General features: G+C 45.3%; 1 protein-coding gene across 4 annotated transcripts in view; it reads left to right on the plus strand.

The window, feature by feature from the left end:
- Window positions 1-11,720: 11,720 nt before the first annotated feature.
- Window positions 11,721-12,048, plus strand: part of ZFP1 (ZFP1 zinc finger protein) — a 30,328-nt gene continuing 30,000 nt past the window's right edge. For 2 of the 4 annotated variants that reach the window (XM_021717444.1, XM_021717445.1), the window contains exon 1: window positions 11,779-11,922. The gene's annotated coding sequence lies outside the window, so the exon portion shown is untranslated. Of the gene's footprint in view, window positions 11,923-12,048 lie in introns of all 4 variants that reach the window. The other 2 variants (XM_008067736.2, XM_021717443.1) reach the window with 2 other exon arrangements.

The following is a 12,048-nucleotide window of genomic DNA, read 5'->3' on the forward strand; positions in this document are numbered from 1 at the left end:
GTAGAGATGAGGTCTTGCTTGCCCAGGCGGGTCTTGAACCCGCGGGCTCAGGCAATCCACCCACCTCAGCCTCCCAAAGGCACGGGATGATAGGCTGAGCCACTGTGCCCGGCTTAGATGTCTTTTTTTTCTAAAGATTTATTCCCCTAATGGATTGGAAATTTATGTATTTATTTAATTTTTAATTTTTTTAATTTTAATTTTATTTTTTCTTTGAGTTGGAGTCTCACTCTGTCGCCCAGACTAGAGTGCAGTGGCCGCTCCCGGCCACCGCAGCCTCGACCTGCTGGGCTCCGGCGATCCTTCTGCCTCAGCCTTCCAAGTAGCCAGAATTACAGGAATGCGCTACCACGCCCGGCTAATTTTTTAATTTTATTGTAGAGACAAGTTCTCGCCTGCCCAGGCGGGTCTCGAACCCGCGGGCTCAGGCAATCCACTCACCTCAGCCTCCCAAAGGCGTGGGATTACAGGCTGAGCCACCAAGCCCGGCTTTAATTTTTCATTTTAGTTGGAGTTTCACTCCGTTGCCCAGGCTGGAGTGCAGTGGCATGATTATGGCTACCGTAGTCTCGACCTGCTGGGCTCAAGCGATACTTCTGCCTCAGCCTTCCAAGTAACTGGAGCTACAGGTGCACACCACCATGCCCAGCTAATTTTTTTATTTATTGTAGAGATGAGGTCTCACCAAGTTGCCCAGGTTGGTCTCGAATCCCTGGGCTCAGGCAATCCTCTCGTCTCGGCCTCCGACAGTGCTGGCATTGCAGGTGTGAGCCACCACCCCCAGCAGACTGGAAATTTAAAGAACAACACCTGCCCCTCACCACAATTTGAGAAGTTCTGCTCTAGGGAATGTGCTGGGGGTGAAATTGCTGGATCAAGGGCGCGCAGATTTTAAAGGTAAAGAAATTCAAGGCATCACATTGCTTTCTAAACTAGTTGTACTGATCTGCATTCCCCCTAGCAGTGAGTGAGGGTTCTCACACCATTTCTCCTCTTCTTCAGCACTTACTGATGCTGGGTAGATTGCAAAACTTGTGGGCTCTTTGATCAACTCTAAAATGAATTTTAGAGCAACCAGTCAAGTTTTTGGTTTTTTTTTTTTAATTAATTTATTTATTTATTTATTTTAACCAGTCAAGTTTTAAAACAGAATTTATTAGCAAGAAGAAGAGAGGGAAAAAAGGAAGATTCATGGCAGAAAGACCTGCCATGGACAAGTTTCTCAAAAAAGAAATACCATGAAAAAATGTCTGTTTTACAGTTGGTTAGTTCAAGTCAAGACCTGTGAAAATCCAGGCAAGGCATTTGGTTAATGTGAGGTTAAAAATATATTCCAGCCGGGATCGGTGGCTCAGCCTGTAATCCTGCGCCTTTGGGAGGCTGAGGTGAGTGGATTGCCTGAGCCTGCAGGTTCGAGACCCGCCTGGGCAGCGAGACCTCATCTCTACCATAAATCAAAAAATCAGCCGGGCGTGGTAGCATGCGCCTGTAGTTCCGGCTACTTGGAAAGCTGAGGCGGAAGGATCGCCGGAGCCCAGCAGGTCGAGGCTGTGGTGGCCGGGAGTGGCCACTGCACTCCAGTCTGGGCGACAGGGTGAGACACCAACTCAAAAAAAAAGAAAGAAAGAAAGAAAATTTTATTTAAATGTCACTTTGAGAGAGAAAGACGAGAGAGAAGATTCACCTCCCCAAGGTGTGGGAGGGGGCCAAAGCCAGGAAGCGTGGCGACAGCCATGGCTCAAAGAGCACATGGCCACACCAGACTCTAGCAAGGCAGTGGCCCCACCTTGATATTTTGAGGAGTGCTGTTCAGTTGTTTTGTACTATATCCATCACTTTGGATGTATCTGACGTTTTCTTATGCATAGATTAAGATCATGCATTTTGGGCAAGAATACTGCTGACGTGATGTGCCATTCTCAGTGCATCATATCAGGGTACATGATATCAATTTTTTTTCTTTGCCTGTTTTTTCTGAGTTGGAGTCTCTCTGTCACCCGTGGCACACTGACAGCCATTACAGCCTCGACCTGCTGGGCTCAGGTGGTCCTTCTGCCTCAGCCTTCCAAGTAGCTGGAAACACAGGCGTGCCCCACCATACCGGCTAATGTTTTGATTTATTGTAGAGACACGATCTCGCCAAGTTGCCCAGGCTGGTTTCGAACCTGTGGGCTCAGGCAATCCTCTTGTCTCGTCCTCCCAAAGTGCTGGGGTCAAAGGCGTAAGCCATTGTGCCTATTCCAGCTTTAACCATGGGGGAGCCTCTTTCATGTGGGCTTCTGCCCCCTTTAGGAAGGCCCTCACCTTTTTTATCACTTCTTTTTTTGATTACTTTCAGTCAAGGCTCCAGGCTCATCTTGTTTTTCCTTGCCCTCACTCCTGTAATCAACCACTTATCCAAAGAGTTCTGGCACCTTTTAGTGCAGAATGGCATTTAGAAACCAAGATCCAGGTGCTAGATTTTTTGTTTTGTTTTGTTTTTTTGAGTCAGGGTCTCACTCTGTCCCTCAAGCTGGAGTGCAGTATGACCCGATCACAGCGCACTGCATCCTCAGCCTCCTGGGCTCAGGTGATCCTTCCCCCTCAGTCTCCCAAGTAACTGGGAATACAGGCATTTGCCAACACATTCGGCTAATTTTTTGTAGAGATGAGGTCTTGCTGTGTGGCCTAGGTTGGTCTCAAACTTCTGGGCTCAAGCAATCTTCCCACCTCGGCCTCCCAAAATGCTGGGATTATAGGCGTGAGCCACCATACCCAGCTGAGAATGGTATTTAGAAACCAAAATCTTGGTGCTAGATATGTTCTTCGAATTCTACAAGAAGAAAACAAACAGCCCAATATAAAAACGGGCTCACCAAAGATACACAGATGGCAAATAAGCATGTGAAAATATTCCCACCATCGTATGTTATCAAGGATTGCACATTAAAGTGAGATGCTACTGCACATCCACAATCCAACAAGCTGACAATATCAAATGCTGGTAAGGATACAGAGCAACATGAGCTCTCATTCATTGCTGGAGGACTACAAACAGTACAGTCACTTTGGAAGACAGTTTGGCAGTTTCTTACAAAGCTAAACATAGTCTTGCCATATGATCCAGCAATCACATTTCTAAGTATTTATCCAGTTGAATTGAAAACTTATGTCCACACAAAAATCCTACACATGAAGGTTTATAATAACTTTATTTATAACTACCTAACACTGGAAACAGCCAAGGGATCCTTCAAAAGGTAAATGGATCAACCAACCGTAATTCATGCCTCCAAAGGAATGTTACTTAGCAATAGAAAGAAGTGAGCTATCAAGTCACAAAAAGGCACAGAAGAACCTTAAATGCATATTCATAAGTGAGAAAGTCAGACCGGAAAGACTACATGCTGTATAATTCCAACAATATGACGTTCTAGAAAAGATATAACTATGGAGACAGTACAAAGATAAGTGATGGCCGGGAGGGCAACATGAGGGAAAGTGAATAATAAAGGAAAAGGGATTTTTTTTTTTTGGAGTCGGGATCTCACACTGTCACCTAGACTAGAGTGCAGCGGCATGATCATGGCTTACCATAGACTCGATCCTTCCACCTCATCCTCCTGAGTCACTAGGACTACAAGTATGCACCACTATGTCCAGCTTTTTTTTTTTTTTTTTTGGTAGAGAGACAGGTCTCGCTATGTTGCCTAGGCTGGTCTTGGACTCCCAAATTCAAGCATCCTCCCACTTCGGCCTCCCAAAGTGCTGGGATTACAGGCATGAACCACCATAATGCCATACTGCCTAACCTACAAGGGATTTTTAGAGTGGTAATGCTCTTCTGTATGATGCTGTAATGGTGGATACAGGACAATATGCACTTGCGAAACCTATAGAACTTCATGACACCAAGAGTGTAAAAATGCCTGTAAAAATGCAGGCAACTTTTTTTTTTTGAGTTGGAGTCTCACTCTGTCGCCCAGGCTGGAGTGCAGTGGCACACTCACAGCCACCCCAGTGTCAACCTGCTGGACTCAGGTAATCCTTCTGCTTCAACCTTCCAAGTAGCTGGAACCATAGGCATGTGCCACCACACCTGGCTAATTTTTTTATTTACTGTAAAGGCAAGGTCTCACCAAGTTGCCCAGGCTGGACTCCTAGCCCTGGGTCCAGGGAATCCTCTCACCTCCGCCTCCCAAAATGCTGGGATGACAGGTATGAGACGCCATGCCCAGCAGTTTTTTCCTTTCTTAAAATGTATGTACATTTTTTGGCACCCTCAGTATTTTACTTATTGATTATTCTTATTGTACCTCCAACTAGTGTGTAAGCTCCACAAGGACAGAAAACTTATGCCTTGGTCACAGCTATGCCCTAATACAGTGGCTGCCACCCAGCAAGTCCTCGACAAACTTAACCAGGCATTGCAGGAGTGCCGAATAAAGCCACTGGCAAGGAGAAGGAATGGCTGATAAAATTTGGCCAAAAATTCTTCTTTTTTTTTGAGTTGGAGTCTCACTCTGTCGCCCAGACTGGAGGGCAGTGGCCGCTCCCGGCCACCGCAGCCTCGACCTGCTGGGCTCCGGCGATCCTTCCGCTCAGCCTTCCGAGTAGCCGGAATTACAGGCACGCGCTACCACGCCCGGCTGATTTTTTGATTTATTGTAGAGATGAGGTCTCGCTGCCCAGGCGGGTCTCGAACCCGCGGGCTCAGGCAATCCACTCACCTCAGCCTCCCAAAGGCACGGGGTTACAGGCTGAGCCACCGAGCCCGGTTCAAAAATTCTTCTTAAACATTAACCTTCTCTGGTTCAGAGGCCAGATAAAGGTACAAGAAATCGTGTGAGAGTTGACTATACAAATCAGGTCATCTGGTCATACCCAACCAAATCAGAGTCGAGAGCGAGAGCTCAGCAGGCTTAAAAAGCACACAGGGCACATAGCAAGTGTTCAAATTTAAATTTTTTTTTTTTTGAGCAGGAGTCTCACTCTGTTGCCCAGCTGGAGTGCAGTGACACATTCAGATCCACTGCAGCCTCGACCTGCTGGGATCAGGCGAACCTTCCAATTCAGCTTTCCAAGTAGCTAGAACCACAGGCGTGTGCCACCATGTCTGACTAATTTTTTGATTTATTGTAGAGATGAGGTCTTGCCAAGTTGCCCAGGTTGGTCTCAAAGTCCCGGATTCAGGCAATCCTCTCGCCTCTGCCTCCCAAAGTGCTGGGGTTATAGGCAAGAGCCACCGCACCTGGCTTCAATAATGAAATTTTCCACAACCCAGATGCTGAAACAGCCTGCTGTAACCCTGAGGCTGGTTTGACCTAGTGGCTACTGAAATGACCTGCCGTGACTCTAAGATTAGTTTTACTTACTGTCGTATTCACCAATCAGAGCTTGCCAGCTCCCAGAAACTTCTCTAGTGCCAACGAGCTTTCTTTCAAAAAAAATACATAATATTTACCTTTCTTAAAACACTCCCAACCATCTTCGTTCTTTCGACATACTGAAGACCACCGGGTCTGTGTGCATGCCCCCAAATTGCAGCCCATGCTTCCCAAATAAAACGTTTTAAGTTTAGAGATTTGTCTCTAAATAACACTAAGGTGTTAACTTACTTTTTCATTGAGTTAATTACCTTTTGCATCCTGGGGCGAAAGCAGTTTTGGGCAAAACCGCCCGTGCTGTGGCAGTATTCACGGCGGTAGCATCAGACCCTACAGACAGTTGTGTTCTCCAGTCTCATGCATCTTACAGAAAAGAAATGTCAATTTTACTGGAGAATGACCTTGAGGAATGACCTTGAGTAGAGATTATTAATTGTAGTAACGCTCAACCCTTGAGTGCATGTCTTTTTAGCATTCTGTCTGAGGAAATGGAAACTATGCAGAAGAGACTTGGGCTGCACACAGAAGCACGATGATCGTCTCCAGAAAAAGCCCTGGTGCAGTTTGAATCACGAGCCGAACTAGCTGCTTTCCTTAAGGAGTGCTATTTTTACTTAAATGAATCACTGACAGTCAAACGTGGTTATTCTGACTGCATATGTGGTAGATATTTTCTCAAAAGTGGACAGATGAAGGCCAGGCATCGTGGCTCATGCCTGTAATCTCAACACTTCAGGAGGCTGAGGTGGAAGGATCACTTGTGGTCAGGAGTTCAAGACCAGCCTGGGCAATGTAGCAAGACCACCATCTCTAAAAGAAAAGAGAGAGAGAGAGAGAGAGAGAGAAGGAAAAATGAGTGAAGTGAAACGTCACTTCCAGGAAAACCAATGACTGCATTTGTTGCTTAATGGTAAAATGAGATTTCACATGAAATTGAATTTTGGCAAAAGACTGTATCTGCTTTACAATATTCGAAACTTTTCTGATGAGACCAGTGGTGATATTAATGTGGTTGTTTAAGGCTGTGTAATAAGATGTACCAACTTTCAAAGCTCTGCATGACTCAGTGAACCAGTGTTTTTCTTTTTTTTGTTTTGAGTTGGAGTCTCACTCTGTCGCCCAGACTGGAGTGCAGTGGCTGCTCCCGGCCACCGCAGCCTCGACCTGCTGGGCTCCAGTGATCCTTCCGCCTCAGCCCTCCAAGTAGCTGGAACTACAGGCGCGCACTACCACGCCCGGCTGATTTTTTATTTATTGTAGAGATGCGGTCTTGCCAAGTTGCCCAGGCGGGTCTCGAACCCGCGGGCTCAGGCAATCCACTCACCTCAGCCTCCCAAGGCGCGGGATTACAGGCTGAGCCACCGAGTCCGGCTTGAACCAGTGTTTTTCAAATGACCAAGGGATGATGTTACAAAATCACGTTGGCATAAAGATCCATTCAAAATGTAAGAAAAAGCAATGGATTTTCATAGAACAGAGTACAAAAGTTCATTGATGCAATCATGTATAGCGATATGTGCTTGTGCTTCATGGTGATGTCACTTTAGCGAGTAAGGAAAAATTAAAACATTTTTGTTAATATTCTATGAACAGGCTGGGTGCGGTGGCTCATGCCTATAATCCCAGCACTTTGGGAGGCTGAGGTGAGAGGATTGCCTGAGCCCATCGGTTTGAGACCAGCCTGGGCAACTTGACAAGACCTCATCTCTACAATTAAAAAAAAAATTAACTGGGTATGGTGGCGTGTGCCTGTAGTTCCAGGAAGGATTGCTTGAGCCCAGTAAGTAGGCTGAGGCTGCAGTGGCCGGGAGTGTGCCCCTGATCTCCAGCCTGGGCGACAAAGTGAGACTCCAACTCAAAAATAAAAACAAAATTATATGAACAAACCATACTGTTGTTTATGTTGTGGGACATTTGTTCCACATGAAACTGTCACTATTACAATGAAAACCTCTGTATATCCTATAGCAGTGTCATCAGAGCATGCACATAGTGATGGTGTCAGTCCTTGTCGCAAAGTGAAGGGAGATATCGTAACACACTTTGAAAGGAGCAAACAATCGCTAGGATGTGCAGTAGGGTTGTCTAGGAAGAGAACAAACACTACGAAATCTTAGTGGAAAGTCAAAATAATTTAAAGCAGTGTTTAAATAAAAACATGCGATATGTTTTCCAAAAACACTCTCTACACTTTTCCTTTATTCCTAAGGGGATATTAATAGAAGATTATATGGTTGTGAATTTTACAACATCTTCAGAAACACAGCACCCATCGTATGCACATGCGTGCATGCATGCTGGGGAGGGTTCTCCATTCTCTTTGTACATTTCAGTGTTTGGTCTTTTAAATATATGGCTGGGCAGGGTGGCTCACGCCTATAATTCCAGCACTTTGGGAGGCGGAGGCAAGAGGCCTGAGCCCAAGGGTTCGAGATCAACCTGGGCAATTTGGCAAGACCTCATCTCTCCAATAAATCAAAAAATGAGCTGGGTGTGGTGGTACACAACTGTAGTTTCAGCTACTTGGAAGGCTGAGGCAGAAGGATCGCTTAAGCCCAGTAGGTCGAGGCTGTGGTGGCCATGAGCAATGCCACTGTACTCCACTCTTGGTGACAGAGTGAGACTCTGACTCAGGAAAAAAATATGTGTATATATATATATATGCATGTTTTTTACTAAAATAGGGTCTCACTCTCCACATTCTTGTGTGATCTGCATCTTTTCTTATTTCTCAGTGGATTAGACACCTCCCCATGGAGCTAGTATACATGATCACTTTCAATGTCTTCCAAATTCTACCTGCATATTACCACAATATATTTTACTTATACCAACTGAAATATTTTTAGATCATGCCCAATGTTTTACAAATACAAATTGCAATGTGAGAAACAGTCTTGTATATACATCTTTGCACAAGATTAAAGATTATGATAATTTGTAATTATAACATTTTGATATGAGGCCTTCAGAAAGAGTTTATGTATTACTTTCACACCAGACTTATTTAAGGAATATTTTTTCAAAATTTCTCCAACACTATTATTATTATTTAACTATTGGCCAAACATACAGGTCAAAATTATTTCACATATTATAATAATTGCTTTTTTTTTTTTTTGAGTTGGAGTCTCACTCTGTCGCCCAGACTGGAGTGCAGCGGCCGCTCCCGGTCACCGCAGCCTCGACCTGCTGGGCTCCGGCGATCCTTCCGCCTCAGCCTTCCATGTAACTGGAACTACAGGCGTGCACTACCATGCCCAGCTAATTTTTTGGTTTATTGTAGAGATGAGGTCTCAGTGCCCAGGCGGGTCTTGAACCCGCGGGCTCAGGCAATCCACTCACCTCAGCCTCCCAAAGGCGCGGGATTACAGGCTGAGCCACCGAGCCCGGCAGAAACACTAAATTAATATATACTCCTAAGTCTTTATTTGGCTTTTCTGGAGCCAGTACCTAAAAGTTTTTTAAAAATTATTTTCGCTTTATAATACATTTTTATATCTAATAGTTATTACTCTCATATACTCTGTTTTTGTTTCTGATGAGGTATGGACTTATTCTATCAAACAAAACAGTTAAACAACAAACAAAGAAAAGATCTTGCTGAGATTTTGTATTTTTAGCAGTATATATTTATGAGACCATCCCTCAATTCAGTTTATTTATTTATTTATTTATTGAGTTGGAGTCTCACTGTCGCCCAGACTGGAGTGCAGTGGCCGCTCCCAGCCACCGCAGCCTCGACCTGCTGGGCTCCGGCGATCCTTCCACCTCAGCATTCCAAGTAGCTGGAACTACAGGCACACACTACCACGCCCGGCTAATTTTTAATTTATTGTAGAGATGAGGTCTCGCCAAGTTGCCCAGGTAGGTCTCGAACCTGCGGGCTCAGTCAGAATTTTACTCTTTTATATGGATGAATAACATTCCATTGTATCATTCATTGGTTGGGGGACACTTGGGTTGTTTCCATCTTTGGATATTGTGAATAATTCTGGTATGAACACTGGTGTAAGCACATTTTTATAGAATCTGTTTGAGACTATATATTGTTTGTTTTGAAGTTGGAGTCTCACTCTGTCACCCAGGCTGGAGTGCAGTGGCGTGCTCATGCCGCCACAGCCTTGACCTGCTGGGCTCAGGCGATCCTTCCGCCTCAGCCTTCCAAGTAGCTGGAACTATAGGTGTGTGCCACCCCAGTCGGCTAATTTTTTAATTTATTGTAGTGATGAGGCCTCGCCAAGCTGCCCAGGCTGATCTCGAACCCGTGGGCTCAGGCAGTCCTTTCACCTCGGCCTCCCAAAGTGCTGGGATTATAGGCGTGAGCCACTGAACCCGGCCGACTATATATTGTTTTAATGAAGAGCTAGTTGTAACCACTACACACCTATTAGAATGACCAAAGTTCAGAACATTGACAATACCCAAGGCTGGTGAGAATTTGGAACAACAGTAACTTTTATTCGTGAGTTCTGGTGGGAATGTACAATGGTACAGCCACTGTGGCAGTTTGGCAGTTTCTTAGAAAACCAAACATACTCTTACCATACAACCCAGTAATCATGCTTTTCGCTGAAAGGAAGTAGAAACTTAAGTCCACACAAAAACTTACACATGTTTAGAGCAGCTTTATTCACAGTTGCCAAAACTTGGAAGCAACCAAGATGTCCTTCAGTAGGTGAATGGATAAAAACTGTGGTACATCCAGAAAGTGGAACATTATGCAGTTCTAAAAAGAAATGAACTATCAAGCCATGAAAATACTTGGGGAGCCTAAATGCATATTCCTAAGTGAAAGAAGCCGATCTGAAAAGGCTACATACTGCATGATTTCAATGATATGAAATTCTAGAAAAGGCAAAACTTTGGAGAAAGCTAAAAGATCAAAGATTTCCAGGAGTTGGGGGGAGGGAGGGACGAACAGATTGAAACACAGAGGATTTTTTTGGGCAGTGAATCTATTCTGTACAAAACTGTAATGGTGGATAATTGCATTTGTCAAAACCCATAGAATGAGCAATATCAAGAGTGAATTCTAATGTCATCTGGATTTGGGTCCCAATGATATGTCAGTGTAAGTTCATCAGCAGTATCATATACACTGCTCTAATGTGGGATAGGCTGTATGTGTGTGAGGGCAAGAGCTATATGGGAATTAATTGTATTTTCTGCCTATATTTTGCTGTGAACTTAAAGGTTCTAAGAATAAAGGGAGGAAGGAACTGAGGGTGAAGGGGAAATGGGGAGGTGGTGGTCCAGGGGTACAAAGTCTCAGTTATGCTAGATGAATATGTTCTGGACATCTAATGCACAACAATGTGACTATAGTTGACAATATTGTATTGTATACTTGAAATATGTGGGCAAGAGTATTGCCCAAGCCCAGGGGTTCTGGACCAACCTGGGCAACCGGGTGAGATCTCATCTCTGCAATAAATAAAAAAAAATTAGCTGGGCATAGTGGTGCACGCCTCTAGTTCCAGCTATATGAAAGGCTAAGGCAGAAGGATCACCTAAGAATTCTCATCACACAGACAAAAAAAAAAAACAGTGACTATGTAGAGTGATGTATATGTTATTTCACTTGATTATGCTGGATAGTTCACAATGTATACATCAAGTTATCACATTGTACACCTTAAATATATACAATTTTTATAACGATCAACTCTACCTCAATAAACCGAGTGGAGGGGGAGAAAAAAGGAAAAAAAGTTAGTTGCCACACATGGTAACCTTATTGCTAGTTTTGTAAAAAAATTCAGAAAGAGCTGACGTCTATAATCCCAGCACTTTGGGAGGCTGAGGTGAGAGGACTGACTGAGCCTACGGGTTTGAGACCAGCCTGGGCAACTTGGCGAGACCGCATCTTTTACAATAAATCAAAGAAATTAGCCAGGCATGGTGGCGCGTGCCTATAGCTCCAGCTACTTGGAAGGCTGAGGTGGAAGGATCGTCCGAGCCCAGCAGGTTGAGGCTGCGGTGGCCGTGAGCGTGCCATTGCCCTCCAGCTTGGGTGACAGAGTGAGACTCCAACTAAAAAAAAAAAAAAAATCAGAAAGGTGTGAATTTAAGGTTACAGTTATCTTTGGAAGATTATGGGTAATACTTATGTTCTTTCATTTTGCACGCATTTTTTCTTTAAATGCAATCATCAGAGATTACTTGGGTAATCTTTTGTATTTAGGGTAAGTAGTGGACTGTCATTCACGATCCGCTCTGGGAGAAACAGCCGAGGCCAAGGGATTATCTCGGGCTGCTCATCCGACCCTCCTAACAAGGCGCAGACTTTTCTGAGAGCCCCTAACGACGCGGCCGCGGAGGCTTATGGGAAATGTAGTCCCGAAGGCCGGCGGACCACCTCTCCGAGGACCCTGGAAATGGCAAGCAGCCCCTGAGTTCGCGCATGTGCAGTGCTGCAAGCGCGCCGTTGGGCGCCCTTCCCCCACCTCCAGCCGCGAGTGGGTGTCAGCGCCCCCGTCTCCGCGCGTCTTCGCCGCCCCGCGCCGCGACCCGGCGTGGCACTGAGCCACGAGTGGAGGCTGCGCCCCTCCAGGTACGAGGGGGGCTGCCAGTTAGCTCCGCGCGGCCTAGGGGGCCGAGAGGAAGGAGATGAGAGATGGGCTCGTGCCCGCGCAGGGTGGGAGCCCAAACTTCGGCGACTCGCAGGCGGCGGCGGCCC

Source organism: Carlito syrichta, unplaced genomic scaffold (genome assembly GCF_000164805.1).
Source record: "Carlito syrichta isolate Samal-C Ts95f unplaced genomic scaffold, Tarsius_syrichta-2.0.1 Scaffold309739, whole genome shotgun sequence".
NCBI lineage: Eukaryota > Metazoa > Chordata > Mammalia > Primates > Tarsiidae > Carlito > Carlito syrichta.